General features: G+C 41.0%; 1 protein-coding gene and 2 long non-coding RNA genes across 4 annotated transcripts in view; 1 reads left to right on the top strand and 2 right to left on the bottom strand.

The window, feature by feature from the left end:
• LOC117217346 (uncharacterized) overlaps positions 1–18,389 on the bottom strand; it is an 85,793-nt gene that overhangs the window by 42,530 nt on the left and 24,874 nt on the right. The gene's annotated exons all lie outside the window — the stretch shown is intronic.
• LOC117217347 (uncharacterized) lies at positions 9,131–12,597 on the top strand. Its single transcript, XR_004489524.2, has 2 exons — positions 9,131–9,290; positions 11,745–12,597. It is a non-coding gene; the product is annotated as an uncharacterized LOC117217347 (long non-coding RNA).
• On the bottom strand, positions 9,764–11,749 carry LOC117217348 (uncharacterized). Its single transcript, XR_004489525.2, has 2 exons — positions 11,473–11,749; positions 9,764–10,503 (listed from the first exon to the last, which is right to left on the bottom strand). It is a non-coding gene; the product is annotated as an uncharacterized LOC117217348 (long non-coding RNA).

Genomic DNA, 18,389 nt, shown 5'->3' with positions numbered 1-18,389 from the left:
ATCTCCTTCGAGGGATCGTAAGCCTCGTTACTTAGCGAACATCGATTGTTCCCCCACAGCGAACTTGGCTAAGTCCGACAATGATCATAATTTATCTAAAACTGTAGATATTAACCCCTTGACATACCATTTTCTTCGCAGTTACTGCGATTCGAAATTTTTCGATTGCAATAATTTCTTAGAAGCGAAAGAAAATTGCTGCTTATTGTATGCCTAAATTCACTTGAATGCTTAAACATTGATAACAAGAGATTAGAAATTTATTGCAATTTTAAAGGACAGAATAACAGCTATACTCGATAAATTATTACTAGAAATTTTCATGACGAATCGAACTCGTCAAAGTATGGCAAGGGGTTAACCCTCGTACGGTCTTTAGAATAAAAATTTGCTAATTTTCTTTTATCGACTACTGTGTAACGTTCGATTTCTTTTCGTGTGTGTCACATATTTCTTTAAAATCTGCAAGTGATATATAATTTGCTGCAGTGTGCAACAAAAACGGGCGACGTATTATCCTAACATCTTTCGTGCAACTATTACCAATAGGATATTTAAGAGCGAAAACTATATATACAGCGAACAAGATAATTCCTCGACGTTACTTGACATCTGTTTCGCAGCAAATTCTCTAAATCAATCGTCGAAATTTTCTTTTCTTAGAGCGAAGCGTCGTCCTTTGCAAGCGTAGCTTCGCGTTTCAGCAAAAGAGATCGTAGTAGAATCAGGGCCGGGAAGCATCGGAAACGCTCTACTTGCATTAACGTATAAATAACAGCGGTATGAATTCAGTTCACGTTTTTACAGTTCGGGACCTGCATGCGACACTTTCCGGCCAAGAACAATGGTTCTGCATTCCTGCAGCTTGGCACGTGCGTGCACCAACCGCGAGGATGGCGCTCAGGGTGCCGAGTTATATATAAATGGAGATCTCGACGAGAAAACGAAAAATCGGTGCAAATATTTACACCGTCTATTTGGAGAGACGGCGGAACCCGTCGGCCAGGAGTCTCGTCTACTCCGGATACGACGTAATAATTCACATAATAGCTCAGAGATTACCGAACCCGATGACAACGAAACCTTTTTATGATCCCCGCCGAGGAAATGGTAACGACCGCGTTTCCACGCAAACGAAGCAAAAAACGCTTCGATGGACTAAGCTTTTTCGGTGATCTTGATTGTCTTTCTTCGATCTCCCAGTTGCTGCGAAAACCCGAGGGTCGAGCGATCATCTTTCAACGTGACTGGAAGTCCAATTAACGTGGATTCAGGAATTGTTTAGAAAATAGATTCGAAATCGGCGATGGAAATGCATTTCAACGTTCGATGATTCAACGTCTGTGCGCCGGGTATTTGTCGAATAAGTACTTCAGATTTCAATGAACCGTATCCGAGAATGTTGCAGTCGGCAGGCTCCAATCCAGCATCTTTTTATTGGCATATTGAGCACATCGAGAACGAAGCTTGTAAAGAAGCTGCGCGCACGTTTAATAACAGATTCCATTCCCAAAGAGTTCCACGGATACAATCGGGAATTATTTCAATTTCCTTTCTTACTGTCGCGATTGAAATTTTGTCGAATGACTAGTATTATAAGGATCTGCATATTGCACTTTTATCAGCCTGTATTGGCACGTGCTTGTGTACCATCGATGGTACATTAATTTCCACGCCACAAGAGTGGGTCATAATACGTTTTGTTTCATTGTTATATATACGATAATTAATAATTACGTATAATATAAACCAGTGTGAAGAGTTAAAGAGAGAGAGAGAGAGAGAGAGAGAGAGAGAGAGAGAGAGGGAGGGAGAGAGAGAGAACAATTAAATATACAACATTGTTCTCAACGGTTAAATTGTCTCAAGTGGTGGGATTTAGCTGAAAACCAAATATATATTCTTTTTATTTTAAATGTTATTTTAAATATATATATTTTAAATTTGATCTGAAAAATTACTACTACTTGGTTTTATATATATATATTTATTTTTATAATTTAATTATATGTTATTATTATATATTTAATTATATTTTATTTATAATTTAATTTTATATACATAATAATTTTATATATATTTATAGCACTTTTTACGTTGAAGTTCTTTTACTAAAAGAGTTACTTTTTTCGTGACAAAATTATCGACAAATTATGACAAACCACAGTAAAATTTTTCGCTTCGAAACTTCATTTTCGTTCGAGACATTTGAATTTTAACATTAATCGACTGCACATTAATCTCGCACACCTCCTTGATTTCGCTATGACCGATTCATAGACGTTATACACGAAAATATGTGTGTGTGTAACCCATGTGTGCAAACTTATCCTACTCTGGTCTAACAGTGTCGATGATATGCTTCTAATACCTCTCGTGCGATACGAGGCAGAATATCTAGCAGCTTCCTGGCCTCATTGCTCGTCAGAAATCATCGTAAACTTCCCGAGAGGAGTCTCGTTAATCGGCTTCCTCGCGGGCGAGCGTAAATTTCTAGTGGCTCCCGCGTAAAAGGTTGATGAGAACCGGGACGACGAAAACCTTTCACGAAACCCGAGGAGCCGGCCTCCCTGCGTGAAACTTATTTTACCGAGCACGTCCCCTGCGGGAACGCTTTCGTCTGCCTAACTAACAATAAGTACCACAGGCCGAGCCGTGACTCTTTTTTGGAGCAGTCCTCGGTGCGGTGTCACGTGCAAGCACGAAGAACACGCCGAGGAATAAAAGCCCAGGAATAGAAGACGTGTCGATGGAACAACGTTGTCGCCATTTGCGGTCATTTGAAACCACGAAGAATCATTTCTTTCTGAATGCTAAAACGCACATGCGACACTAACGTTTTATTAGTCTAGGGCAGGGGTGTCAAAGTCGCGGCCCGAGATGAACATTTTTGCGGCCCAGTCGATATAGTAAAAATAAAATAGAAATAGTCCCGGCCAATGAAAATTCTCCCGAAATAGGAAAGATAGTATCAGAGAAGAGATGTCAAGTATCAGGACGTAAATAATAATTTAACTTTATATACGTGTTTATTACAATGTACTAGTCAAAATAAAAATATTTGTTTCTATGAACGTTGATTTTTTTTGCGGCCCACATAAAGTTAAGCATTGTTTATTTGGCCCAAGTTAGCTTTTGAGTTTGACACCCCTGGTCTAGGGCGTCAATTTTTATTGCAGTATAGTTGAACGAATTGAATTTGACTAGCGTGTTTAGCTTGGAAGAGAGATCGAATATTATTATTCGGTGTGATGAATAAACTACGAAAGTGCAATTTAAAAGAATAAATTGACTGAAAGACTCGAAGAATATCAATGTGACGTTGTCAGCTTATTAAAATGATTAAAGAAGAAAAGAGATTTCTATTTGACCGCTGTTTCTTGAGATTGCAGCAAACAATTTTTATTTTGCATAAAGATCCGAAATCTAGCGATAAGTTTTAATTTTCTAGTCTCAGTTTCATTAACACTAAACCTACGAAGCCGATCATAACCGGCTTTATATTTATTGTTTTAAAGTATTGAAATGATAAAAACTCTTTTATAGAAAGCGGTTGAATTTTTTCTTAATCCAAGCATGCGTTACAATAAAAATAGCAAAAGGTCTAAATAAATACAGTCTTTTCATCGATACAAATAAAAATTTGAGTTTGTTACTTTTAGGTTTCGGTAAGTTTAGCGTTAATCAAATTACGTAGATTTTGAGGGAATTTTTGGAGTTGATTTTCTGCGCCTAACGCGTTAAATGGACAAATAGTCGACATGCTGCAGGTCGTTGCATTTGTTCCAACAAACGCGAAAGTGTCGTTTCAATTTTGAAGAACCGGACAAGTTTTCCAACCAGATCTGAATTCGTGTCTCAAAAGAAAAGTCAATTTTAATAACTATTATTCGGATTCGAAATCACTCGTCATTCTTCCCGCGTATTTTCCTCCGGTTCTGCAACGTTTCAACTCTGGTTCGAAAAAAAATGTTCCATCTGAATCGTATCGAAACGATTTTATCCGCGATTTTGTCACTCAAATGGCAGAGGCTTGCACACGCGTTTATCTCGTATCGCGTATGTACGCGGCGGTACGTTTTCGCGCTCGGGGGTAACTTCCGTCGACAGCCTCAATTTCCCCACGAAATTGATGCGATGAGAATCGCCTTGAGCGAGCTCGTTACGCCGCGCAGAAATAGCACAGCTTGACTCATCACTTTGTTATAACAAATATAAATAAAAGTACTATTCTTGCGGCACAGCGGCTGGTAATCGTCTGGCAGACGCGATGTACAACTCCGTCTGCGAGTATCGGAACAATTAAGTTCGATAAAGCCGGGCCTCTGCACAGCGATGACACTTTTGGTCGCGGACCAAAACTTCGCTCGCAATAACGAAATATTATAAGAATTATTATTCGAACGAATATTTTCAGCGACATGTTTCCTTCTTGTTGTGATTCGTCTAAACGGGAAGATTGATGTTATCTCGCGTAATTTCGCGAAGACCCGCATTGTACCGTCGAGCACAGAAATTCTACGCAGACCAAACCGTATTTCAGTCGAAAATTTCCGCAGGACTGATACCTTCCTACGAATGATCAAGGTTCGTTCGCGATCCCGCGTAGGCGTGCCAATAATCGAAAGCGGCGAAGTTTCGAGCGTTCCGAATTATCGCGAAGCTCCATCGAAATTTCCGCGACTTTAATTAGAGAACATGTTCGACAGTAGTCGACAGGTTCGTTCGAAAAACAGCGGGACCTTGGACGATGTCCACGAAAACCCGCTAATATTAGCGTTACTCATCGATTATTAGTCACGAACACGCTCGGAAAAGCTGTCTCAGCGATTACCGGCTGAGTCATTATCCAGCCCGGAAAATCAGCTATTAAATTTAGTGCGAACGATCTGCTGCTGCAGGAGGTGGGAGCGGTCGCGAATCGAGAATTCTCCGGACAAAAGGCCGTGCAGAAGAAGCGTGACGAATCCTGGCTGATTTTCAACGCGCTTTACCACCATGATCGCGGGCCGAGTTGACGGGCAACGGGGAGCACTGCCAGAGCGTAAATCATTCGGCTGAAAATCGAGCATAATTTGCGAGCGAAGTCGGAACCTTCGCCGTGATTTTTCTCATTGAAATTCTGGGAAAACGAGCGGATGGAGGAATCGCAGTTTCCGGACGGGCTATTGCGAGACCCGAGCCGGCCGTGCTCTTCGATCATTCGTTTCCCGCTTTTCCGTAACCGTTTCACCTGAAACTGCGAACAGCGAAAGCATTCCGCTATCGGTCGCGACAATACCTTCGCTGCCGCGCTATTTTCTCTAGATGCTGTAACGTGTTGCATTTTTGTCTGATCACGCCGCGCGTTCGCAGATTGTTATACGAAACACGAAATTACGGGTAAAGCAAAATTGATGAGGATAAACTTAATATGGATGCCGTGTCATCGGTGAATTGATTGCGTAACTATGTCCTAGCCGTGCACGAAGTTAACGAACGTAATGAACGTACGAGTTGATAACGTGACAGAAATTACTACAGAATTAGCGGACTTGCGATCTAATGAATGATCGACTGTTTTTCTGCGTTCAACCCTTTAACCTACGAATTCATTAACGTTTTATCGAACGATCGAACGCCGGTAAGAAAACAATAAAATCTGACCGAAATCTTCGCAACGAGTCCGACACGATATTACAGCGTGAAGGGTTTTCGCGATCTGTACTCAATCTTTAAAGCTTCGAGTTTCTCCCATCTCTTGTTCCAAGCGAACTCATCTCCGAACAGACCTACCCTTTAACCCTTTCACTACGGGCGGGTTCTCCGCCGCGGTACTTCCGCTGAACGGAGCGCTGCGACATCACTGCACGCTACGCAATGCCGATCGTCAGCGGGAGTCGGTACTCCGCGGCGGTCGGCGAAGAACCCAAGCTGCTTGCATTGAATGAATTTTTCGAACGAAAAAATTTTGCACTCTTTAATTTACAGTATGAGAGGAAATAACATTATACAATATAATGCATCTTTTGGAGGGCCACTATAGTGGCCCGTAGTACCTCAATGGCATCATATGGAAAGCCACTGTAGTGGTCCGTAGTACCTCAGTGACATCTTATGGAGGGCCACTATAGTGGCCCGTAGTACCTCAGTGGCATCATACGAAAGGCCACTATAGTGGCCCGTAGTACCTCAGTGGCATCTTATGAAAGGCCACTATAGTGGCCCGTAGTACCTCAATGGCATCATATGGAAAGCCACTGTAGTGGTCCGTAGTACCTCAGTGGCACCATATGGAAAGCCACTGTAGTGGTCCGTAGTACCTCAGTGGCATCATATGGAAAGCCACTATAGTGGTCCGTAGTAGCGAAAGGGTTAATATCCTGAATACCGGCGGACCTCGTTTGTCAAAGTAAAGCTATCTAGTACGTCTGCAAACAAATCAATCCTCTCGATACAGTAACTATTCCGAGGCCGTAAAACGTCGTTGTTACAAGAACACCGGAAGAAGGCTCTTCTTAACCGAATGACATTTCACCGCGGCTCCTTCTCCCTCGCCTGTCCCAGTTCATTTAACCGCAGGGAACGAACACCGATCTTAATTCTCCGTAAGATAGGATCCTTTTCCCCGAGTTTCTCTCCGGGGACTTCACCTTCGTTGAAGCCCAGTCACTCTCGTCGAGCTCGAATCATCCGATCGGCCCGCAAGCTTGGAAACGATTCGCCCCGTGCATCGCGTCGCCGTAAACGTATTATCGGCTGTCGTGCTCATAGCACAAGAATCTTCCGTGTCCACGAAATCGTGAGATGCGCGCAGTCGAGTGACGTTACTCTTGAACGATTGTTTTATCCGAGGTAACAGCTTCTGTTTATATTCGTCGATGAAACACCGGACTCGAGGCGTTCTCGGGTTAGATCATACGAACAATGAAACTTCATTTTCGAACTAATCGCTCGATCGAATTGCTTCGTGCTACTCGATTGCTTGGCGTACCACAGAAATGTCTCTCTAATTGTCGCTCGGACTGCCCGCAAAAATGGAGAATTTGGGGAGAGGAGATACGATTATTCGAGCCTCGCAGCTCGTTTTTAGAGTCGTCGACAATTCGTGGCTATAAGAATGAACCGCAGGAATCGAACAATCGTATCTCCCCTTCCTAAATTGTCTATTTTTGTGGACAATCTGAGCTCAATTAGAGAGACATTACCGTAATTACAAATATCTCCAGATTGGTATATGTATAGTAAGACAAATCCAAAAGAACCTATAGTTCAAGAATAATTCAAAATAATAGTTCAGAATAGTTCAGAATAATAGTTCAGAATAGTTCAGAATAATAGTTCAGAATAGTTCAGAATAGTTCAGAATAGTTCAGAATAGTTCAGAATAATAGTTCAGAATAGTTCAGAATAGTTCAGAATAATAGTTCAGAATAGTTCAGAATAATAGTTCAGAATAGTTCAGAATAATAGTTCAACAAATGACGAAGAAGAAATTATTCTATACAATGAAAGTGCTTATAAAGAAAATTATTACAGGTTCAGGTTTGTTTTATTTAAAGTGGCTGGAGCCTCCTGCTCCTTTTACGCTGTTATCCTTTCAAACTATCTCCAAATTGCCCATTTTTGTGGGCAATCTGAGCGTCAATTAGAGAGACATTATTGTATCTGAATTTTTACAGACGCCGAGATCGAAGCGAATTCCACTGCGAATAACGTTGTAAGTATTTTTACGTTGCCGAACCAGGTCCGAAGCATTATTGAAAACAAACTTGTCTCGAATCGAACTCATCAGTCACGACTTGATGTTTCGAAATGTTTGAAAGAACGATGGCGTGGTATATGTCAGCTCCGGTTCAACTACAGAAATAGTTGGTAACTTCTGCGTGAGAAAATAGGGGCCGAAAATTGGTTGGCACGGGAAAATCTGTCTTCTCGGATCTTGAAATTATGCGCGAAGAATGAAACGGAGAAAAATGAAAAAAGATCATCGATGAGAAGTTGATCGATCTGTATGATGACTCGGTCAACGATAGTTTCTTTATAAACAGAACGGTATTAATATCCTTGTAACAAGATCAGGATCATTAATAAGCGGATTGGCAATTTGTGTCTTCGAATGCGATTTTCTATATCATTTTACACAAATGACAATTAGGCGCGTATAGAATGATTGCCAAAAGCTTCTGGCCAAAGTGTAATTCTACCGTAGTAGCCAAAGTGGCTGGGCGTGAAATCGTATTACAAAACTCACAGCGTATATTCTAATTTAAAAAGTCGCATCGCTTCGTTGCACTTTTTGAAAAACAAATCGTGAGAAAATAGATGACTAATAGAAAATATCGTACCTGTACGAGAGGACACGATGCATTAAGCCTTAACTACTACACGTTTAGTGTACTGTTTAACTGTTGCTGCTACTTGTTTATTGCATTACAGTTGCCATAAAGGTGGCAAATGAAAAAATCAAAATCAATTGTTCTTACGTTGCATATCAATAACGAAGGAGTCCGAGTTCGATTAAATAGAAACAAGCGTATTAAAACACTGTTCCTTTTCTTTACAATATTCCTAATTATATTATCACCACAAATGAATAAATAATTAGTAACGGTCTCGCAGACTGGCAATAGTAGTTAAGGGTTAAGAACAAAATCAAAGGGGAAGGTTTTTATATTAAGCTATACAATAGCATGACTCGACCGATTAATCATGAGATTATTTTTATCTTAAGCTTCACTTTCGGTCAGCCATTTTTTCGTAAGAAAAAGGAGACTTCTGCAACCTAGGACAGCGATTCTTCCGCGAATCGAAGCTTCCGCATTCAAGCGTCCTATTCTCTCCCTTGATCCGTAGATTTCGGGTTAGAGTGCGACATTGTGCCAGTCGATCGTTCGATGTTCCATCGAGGGGCTGACACAAGAAACGTTGGGCTTCGTCTGGACAGGGTCGCGCGACGCGTCGCTGCCCGAAGAACATTGACTCAGCGTCGGAACGCATACGTCGCGAGCCATTCGAAATTCCACGAATATTCATCGCCGCGTCGTAAAAGCCTCGGAACACGCCGAGCATTTTCTCGCCCCTTGGTGCCCCTGGCCCAAGAACACCAATTGCCACGTGATCGCGGGCTTTCCCTCTCCCGTCCGGCTACCGGTTTAGAATAACCAGAAGCTCGGAGGTTCGGTCCATTCGCGAGTTCGATCCCGAGTTGTGCTCGTGTTCTTTCTACGATCCTCCCTTGGGAAGAGACGCCGACTAGCAGTCCGTGAAGCCAGCGTGGGACTTCCATACGACGATGGAGATCGCTAAAGGTGCGTGGAAAATAAATTCAATTCGATCCACTTTCGACTCCGCAATTCCGACCGGATTCGCCGCGGTGCCCCGTACAGAATGACCCGGCAAAGTGGATTTGAGTTTCGAGCACCAGCCCTACCCAGTCCAGAAATTCTGCCTCGTCCGCGCGGTTTGGAAGGATAGCTTTGGGGTGTGTCGAAGAAAGCTGTTTCCAGGAAAAATGCGTATTTCTAAACGATTTCTGGAGATCTCGGCTTGAAAGGGCCGGTTTAGATTGCGGATGATGCCGCGATATCGCGTTGAGAGCCGCGTTGGTCATCATTGGGCGATACTAATTTTTAACGCTTTGTCCGCCGTGTCGCTGATTTGTGGGTCACGGAATTATTCGATCAGATTTGGAAATTAATTTTTATGCTAATCTGTTATAATTTCGTAATATCACCAAGACCTGCAAACACTTGTAAGAATGTTGGAAAATTAAAGGATGTCGTACGATTTTAGTTTCCAATTTGTATTTAATTAAATCAAATACTTTGATTGTATGGGGTTGTTGGCGTGGCACATATTGAACAAATTGAATGTCACTAAGATTTTCAGTGACGCGAGAATGATAGTGGATTATTGCTCAATTTATCTATTTGGCAATTTTATATTTTTGTAGCACTGCAACTTTGAAGTCACACTGATTTATCAATGTTCTTCCTTTTAATTCATTACATTTTCAGCTACAATGTCGTATCTTGTTCTGTTGTCTCTCTTGTCTAATCAAAGAGTTTATGCATTGCAATTTTTAAATCTTACTCTACGCGTCAGAGTAAATGTTCATCTTTGTAAAACTTGTAAATTCGATGCTAATTTATATCTAAAAAGTTGCATTCCTACGTTTACTGTTTTCAAGTTATACCAATTATTTATAACCAAATAAAAATGTCAGGCTATAGAGGGTTCGAGGAAATCTTTCCAAACAATTTTCTTGAACACGATAATCATGTTATTCAAGTGAGGCGAGCAACTACCAAGTAATTACAAGAAATACTTAAAATTGACTCCGAGACTCTTCTTTATTGCAGTTTACTTTGATTAAACAGTGGGAGCTTTTCTCCCATTCGAGTGGGAGCCTTTTAGTCGGTATTTTAAACGAACGCCTTTCGTTTTGGGCGATTGTCTCGGATGATTCATCCGAAAACATCCTTCGTCATTCCCCGTCAGTGAATCATCCGCGAACATCATCTAAAAGGAAAATACATAAATTCGGCTTAATGTATTGTTCACAGTCCAAGTTTTTGGCAACCCGCTAAACATTTAGTATCTCAGTCTAAATATCCATTTATCTCATTATTAGCCGAGCGACGACTGTACTGCGGATTTTGCGCATGTACTTTTGCGCATCTATTGCAAGATACAAGAATCAAGTTCAAATTCTCTTTTTATCTTCCTATTCCTATTATTTTTTATCTTCCTATTCCTCTTATCTGTCCACCGTTTGAAATCCCACCTGCTACTTATTACTGTCGTAAACGCATAAAGTCTACAATCTGATTGAAGCCGAGTAATTATCCCCAACATTCCATCGCTTTCTAGTTTATTTGACGTTGCTACTTCGCAAATAAACACGAGTTGCTGAGACATAATCTTAGCAGAACTCTCCAACAAGCTAATTATCATTTGTCGTAATTATTCGTTTGTACTCATCGTATTAGTTTCATTTGGCAGTCGTCTTGCGAATTAAATACACAATCCCACAATATAAAAGTCATTTAAAAAACGAAACCGAAGCTAGACAGTTAGAAGTTGTCATAATCGTTCACATTATAAAAATCTTAGCAACATTCAGTTTGTTCGAGTATATTACAATGAAATTATTTTAAAAACCTAGAGAGAGAGAGAGAGAGAGAGCATAAATAGAGAGCATTAAAAGCGACTGACGTGTTTCCCCGTATAAGAAAGACACGGCTGAATTAACTTAGTCTTCTCGGCCTTTTTGTTATATATCTTTTAATTAAGAACAATATCAATAATGTAATTTAATACATTTAATAATATCTGATTAATAATTATAATTAATTGTTATTAATTAATTAAAATTTTACCAATTATTAATATATTTTAATATGTCAATACCAATATCAATAATTCTAAAATAGAAAATGTAAAAACGGCCATCTCGACCGGCACGGTAGCATCGGTGTTAAAACATACCGTCGCCTATAGGTGACCGACGCGGTAGTCGAAGCGCTGAAACCACAAACATTCCCTCATAATCTTCCGGAAATTGGACGAAGCAACTGGTCGCTAATAAAATCGCGGCCCCTTCGAAACGGTACACGTAACGTACCTCGCCACGCATAAATCGCGGCTGTCGCGAGCACACGCGGCAAGCACGTTCAATTAAACACCGTCGGAAGACGGATCACTCGTCCGTAATACACGTGGCTCGACGACGGCCTAACAAATTTTCTGTGTGCTCGCAGTGAACGAGTCCGGAGACAGCCTGTTGGAGCAGTCTCTGAACGTGTCGGCGGAATCGAAATCGGTCGCGACGATGAAGTCCGTGCAGAGCGTGCAGACGAAGTCGGTGATCGAGTCCTCGACGTCCGTGAAGTCCGTGACCTCGTCGTCGTCCAAGTCGCAGCAGTCGATGGAGTACGAGGAGACGGTCGAGTACAGCGATTAGCCGGGACGCGACATCACCAGCAGATTCAGAAAACCCCATTCGACGTCGTTTACCACACGCAGGAGAGGACTGGGCGCGGTGTATATTTTTGTCTCTGCCCCAGCCGTGACTCCAGCCTCGCGAAAGGACTCGGGTACGGAGCACAGCTGGGGAATCGTTTCGGAAAACTCTTCGCGTTCCTCCGATACCATGCCGATGGCGATCCGGCCCAGCGAACCACGGAATGTCCTTCCACGTTCTGCATTCCCATTCGAGACGGGTCGAGGGACGTGCGGACACTACGAACGAGAACGTTCGCCGGATGACGCAGCCGTGATGCACTCGAGACCGCGTCGCGGCCGCGCGGAGTCGGCCGACCGGCAGGTCAAGGCGTCCAGCGATCGGGCCGCGCGACGGAAATAACCAACGGCTTGTGATAACGAAGAGAAGAAGGAATCGAAGGAACGCGTTCGGAAGCCTCGAGCACTCCTGGCTCTCCTCCAATCGGCATAGTTCACCGCCAAATACCGACTCGCTTTCCCTCGGATACTCCTCGATATCGTCTGCCCGATCCTACTCCGAACAACCCTCTCCGTCATCGTCACGTCTCGAACCCTACGCTTCATCGACAGACCGTTCCATAATCTTTGTACAATAAAGTTTCTAAGATATTGGCTGTTTTATTCGCTCGACGAGCGTTTCGATCCACCTGGACCTTTCGCTGCCAAGCTCGACGGCGAACCGCGCGGTTATGGAATAATCGTCGATTTTTGAAGAGGCGCTCGAAATTATAGGCACAGGAGCGTCGGATACGTCGTGATGTATGGTAGGTATTGCGATTTTGTACTCCCGTGCTAGTAACGATTGACCCCTTGACGCACAACGACGAGTTCGGGTCGTCATTCGTTTCACGTGCCAATGTAGAGTTTTAACGAGTTTAACTTGTCAAGAGCTGTTTTCGCCGTGCAGTGTCGATCCTGATTTGTTCACAATGTTCAAGATACCTCACGGTACTCGACGGTATTCGGTATTCTCGACGGTACCAATAACAAAGTTGCATCCACAAATCGGTAATCCAAATTTCAAAATCAAACATTCTCATTCTCAGCTTGCGCGTAACTGTTCAGTTGAGTGAAATGAAATAATATTTTTCGGACGCATCAAATTTCGTTTTATTTGTTGTATTAAAGGGTTAAGGTATAAATCAGAAGAAAATGACCTTCAGTTAAGATCTATCTCGTCGTCGGTGTGCCGATATGCCATATACCGTCGAGCGGTGACAGTACGGTCTGGAATATATATTTTTATAGTCTCTACTAACGTCATACAATATCTTTTATCAGCAAGATATTCTTTGTTATCGCTATGATTTCTTATATGCTTTGCTTCTAATATAAAATGTTACACGCGCAGTCTATGCTTCCCGGAATATCTTAACCCTTTGCACTCGAGTGGTGACTCTGAGGCACCATTAAAATTGTTACATCACGTTTCAAGATAATTTTTATGTTATAAAAGTTTAGATGTGAAAAATTGTTAAAAGTCTAATTGTTGTACGAGCCACAAGTCTAAATTTCATATGCATAAAATGCACTTTGTCATATAAAATGGAAATGCCGTAAGTCAGAAAAATTAATTTAGATTTACAGCTAAAATGACTTCGAGTGCAAAGGGTTAATCTTGTACCATGGGTTTTCGACTAGTTCTCAACATTCATTTTCGTGGTAATATAATCGAACTGAATTTTACTAGAACGTGTTTAAAATGCAAAAGAGTTGCGATACCACCAACCGTATGATAAATTTTAACTTTCTAGTTTCAGTTTCATTAATTAACTTTTCGGCACTTAACATGTTAACAATTTCCCTAATAGTGCATTCACATTCCCGAATTTTGATAACAAAAGAATCAAATTTCGTTTGAATTTAGTAGAAACGAATGACATTCATATTTAGTAGATTACGTACAAATCGTCATCAAGAGTCTGACCTGTTGTTACATCGCAAAGGATTAACCCTTTGCACACGAAGCCATTTTAACCGTAAATCTACACCAATTTCTCTGACTTACAGTATTTCCATTTTGTATGACAAAGTGCATTTTATGCATATGAAATTGAGTCTTGTGATGACACGTAACGACAGTTACGCTTTCAACAATTTTTCAAGAATCTAAACTTTGTTAATACAAAAATTACCTTTGAACGTGATACAACAATTTTTTAGTGCTGCTTCAGAGTCGCCGCTCGAGTGCAAAGGGTTAACGAACAAAGAAGCTTTCTAAGTCGACACGTGTTCCATACGCGGATTATCGTCCGCAAAAGATTCGCAAGAATTGTTGAACTGGTTCAGCGCGGCTGAACGGTACCGATTTCGACGATCGCCATGCAATTGTCGAGCTCACCCCTAACCTTTGCGGTGTTCATCGTTGTGCAAAGGTTGCGGTTGAGAAATATCACCGGCAGAGAGCCAGGGACGCGAGATAATTCATCCTGGATACTGGTTACGGTTTGATGTCGTTTTCGAGATCCAATTAATCGAGATTGAACGCGACCAGTGAAAAAGCACAGATCGGCATTTCTCGGTCCGCGATCGGCCAGGGGATACGAGCAGAAAGCGATGCCGTATCTTTGAATTAAAGGTAAAGCCGGACACCGGCGTGACACGTTGCTCGACAAAAGTGAGATTACAGTCTGGTTTCCCTGCGATCGACAAAGAGCATCAAAGCTGCTCCAATCTTCCCATTGACTGCCTGAAAGCTGACTCAGACCCGTGCGGTATCTGTATAGGGTGTCTAAAAAAACGTGGATCTCCCAAATAAATTTCAAACGCAAATGTCAGATTGCTACGTATAAAACGATCGATTTTATAGTGCCGACGATATTTTAGGCTTCCTGCCACGAAACTTTGCAAAGTGGCCAAAATTTCGATGCACAATTTCTTTAAGAATACGAGCGTCGATGAGTCCTATATTTTTTGGACACCTTGTGCGTATCCCAAGTACCGGTCCCAAGGCACACACGGCCATTTCAACGTTAGATTAATCTACTATACACGGTAGTCGTTTGTTAACTTCTCACCACATTTTCTTGCCTCGCTTGTTCATTTTTCTTCCTTAAATTCCAGATTTTCCTTAAATTCCGTAAGTTCCAGATTTTTTTAATACAAAATCTTCGCGCGCCAAGAGCGAATATTGTGAAATCCTTTAGTCGGATTATCTATAAACGACAAACAAGTTTTTCTCGGTGTCATAACCTTAAACTTACCATGCCGGTCAAAATGGCCGGTTTCACGTTCTTCCTTCGAGAATTGTTCAAGTTATGAAGTCTTCTTCGTAGGAAACGATCGAATAAATTGTTTTAATCGAAGCATTACCTCCTGATAAAAGCAACAAAAACTCTGAATAAATTCATTCTTCTGTTTTCTGTTGGCTGATTTTATAGCCTCGTTTATATTTATTATGTACAGAGCATGATAGGAGACGACATTGCGTGCGAACCAATCTTTTTAGATCGTACTTCGTTGCGATGTGTTATCTAGAAGACAAATTAAACATCTTTTGACAGCGTGACAGGTATGAAGACACGAGTCGTTTCATCTGGACGACTATATACAACGCTTACATTAATCATCCTCGGATAATGGTGTTTATAATAGATCGTGAATCTTTGTACGAATTCAAGTTTTTCTGTGTACATTTATTCTGTACAACAGGGGTCTCAAACTCGCGGCCCGAGATGAACATTTTTGCGGCCCAGTCAATATATCCGACGCAAAGTAAAAATAAAATAGAAATGTGAATTAGAAATTGTGAAAGTAGTCTCGGCCAATAAAATTTCTCCCGAAATAGGAAAGATAGTATCAGAGAAGAGATGTCAAGTATCAGGACGTTAACAATCATTTAACTTTATATATGGTTATTACAATGTACTAGTCAAAATAAAAATATTTGTTTCTATGAACATCGATTTTCTTTTTTGCGGCCCACCTAAAGTTAAGCATTGTTTATTTGGCCCAAGTTAGCTTTTGAGTTTGACACCCCTGCTGTACAAGTTGTCGTCTTCTGTGCAATTCTCTATTCGTTAAAATAACATCTTCCTCTCGATTTTGCATTCTATGCTGTGTGTGTGTGTGTGTGGCTTCCTTCATCAAGATGATCGTAATTCAACGATTTGTCATAAGTCTTTTATCAAGAGTTTGGGGTTTAGTAAATTCTTTACAAGTACCTCTTTCCTGTTTCTTCTAATATAACTGCATAAAATCTATATAGAATGCTTAAACCCGGAACTTTATATAATATATAATATATGTATATTTCCGCATGGGACATATCCATATATGGTAATACAAAAAAATGTATGCTAAATATAGGCTGGAACGACCAGATTCCGGGGCACCCCACTGCATATTGAATTCCTTTATAAAGAACCCAATTTCCCACGCAACGTCGATGCTCAGAAATATATTTTATAAGACTGGCAATTTTATAAGAGTCTATCCTGTAATTATGATATTATTAATTGTAGAAATCGAGGACCGATATCGTTGCTGACGTCGCAGAAATATTTACAGACCGTTGCAATCTAAATCTCTTTTGGTAAAATTGAATGTTCACATTCAAATAGCCACCATTTCTGACAAACGGAATTTTCAATTTTCAAGTCATGTCAGACATTAACTATATGCATTTAAGAGGAAACCTAATTGAAACACCTTCGACTTTAGATGAACTGATAATGTGTCCATACCCCTACGCAAACAATGACTGTATTTATAAATATATGTATGTAATTTAATAAAAGTGTAACAAGGAGACGCTAAGGAGAGCTTCAAATTACTCAGTTACGCCTTCGTGCTTTCAATGAATATTCTTCGCCAAAGAAAAAAGCGAGTGCCCTTTAAATGTATAAACACCCGCAGCTTCTTGATTAAATATCACACCCAGGATATAAAGACCAAAAAAGAAAAACTTTTTTGATATCAGAGCCGCCCGCGAAACACGGCACAGCGATACGTTTCCGCGTCGCTTCCCCCAAAAATGCGACGAGACTTCGCCGAGGGTTCAACGGAGGTGAAACTAACGGCGAGCAGAACTTGCTGCTTCCACGGAATAGAACTCGCCGGTTCTACCCCGAAAATTCGGGGAGCCCATCGAGTGGACTCGTGGGACCGGTGGGAAACGCCGTTAAAAGTTTCACAGGCCACAAAGTTTCGGGCCGGTTCTCGTTTACGTCTTCCACGGAATTTCAATATCTTCGGTAAACACGGTAAATAAGCGTGGCACGCTGTGAACTTTACGGAGGCATTAACGTGCCGCAGATTGAATCGGGAATGCTGGAAAGGGAGCAGGGAGCCGGGCGATGCCCACCGAACAGACCGGCGGAATGAAATTTTTGACGGCGAGCATGGCCGCGAGGACGCATATTTTCCTTTAACGCGATTACGCGCGACCTGGACTGGTCGATAGAGGTGCTGCCCGTCAATTTCGCCGGCTGGTCCTCCCACCGAACGTACATGTTACGTTAACTATTTAACAGACTCTTTTTAATTCTGCTAGAACTATGCTATGCGACCGCTGTACAATGAAATCTGACGTTGCCGGAATTCAAGCTGCGAACTTTATTAATTGTGAACTCAATTCAATTTCAGTCTTTATGATGAACAAATTCGATCGTGTTCCTTCGTTAAGAATACACAACTATTGTTTAAACCCTTTTTTAAATCACCCTGCATGCATCATTCGAAACGGGGAAACTGAACCCTTGTCTATGATTCTCCAATTAGGTCTAAATTAGATGTTAAATTGACTGATCAAATCACTCGAGGTTAATATAAACAGTTAAATAAGAAACTCTATAAATAGTCAAATGTATAAACGTTTGGCTCTAATCTGTTCCTTATTATTCTTAAACGCCCCGAGATTAATGTAAGAGAAATAGTAACATCTATGTATAAACAATTAAATGTATATACTTTTGGTTCTAGTTTGCTCCTTATTATTCTTAAATGGCACAAGATTCATATAACGGAAACAGCAACATTCTTAAATCGTTGTACTTGTTTCTAGTCGAAGAAATAGTAACATCTATAAACAATTGAATGTATATACTTCTGGTTCTAGTTTGCTCCTTATTATTCTTAAATGGCACAAGATTCATATAACGGAAACAGCAACATCCTTAAATTGTTGTACTTGTTTTTAGTCGGAGAAATAGTAACATCTATAAACAATTAAAAATGTATATACTTTTGGTTCTAGTTTGCTCCTTATTATTCTTAAATGGCACAAAATTCATATATCGGAAACAGCAACATCCTTAAATTGTTGTACTTGTTTCTAATCGGGGAAATAGTAACATCTATAAACAATTAAAAATGTATATACTTTTGATTCTAGTTTGCTCCTTATTATTCTTAAATGGCACAAGATTCATATAACGGAAACAGCAACATCCTTAAATTGT

The sequence above is a fragment of the Megalopta genalis genome, chromosome 9 (genome assembly GCF_051020955.1).
Source record: "Megalopta genalis isolate 19385.01 chromosome 9, iyMegGena1_principal, whole genome shotgun sequence".
In the NCBI taxonomy this organism is placed as follows: domain Eukaryota; kingdom Metazoa; phylum Arthropoda; class Insecta; order Hymenoptera; family Halictidae; genus Megalopta; species Megalopta genalis.
Note: the sequence above shows the minus strand (reverse complement) of the source record. Positions and strands in the feature narration are given on the sequence as shown.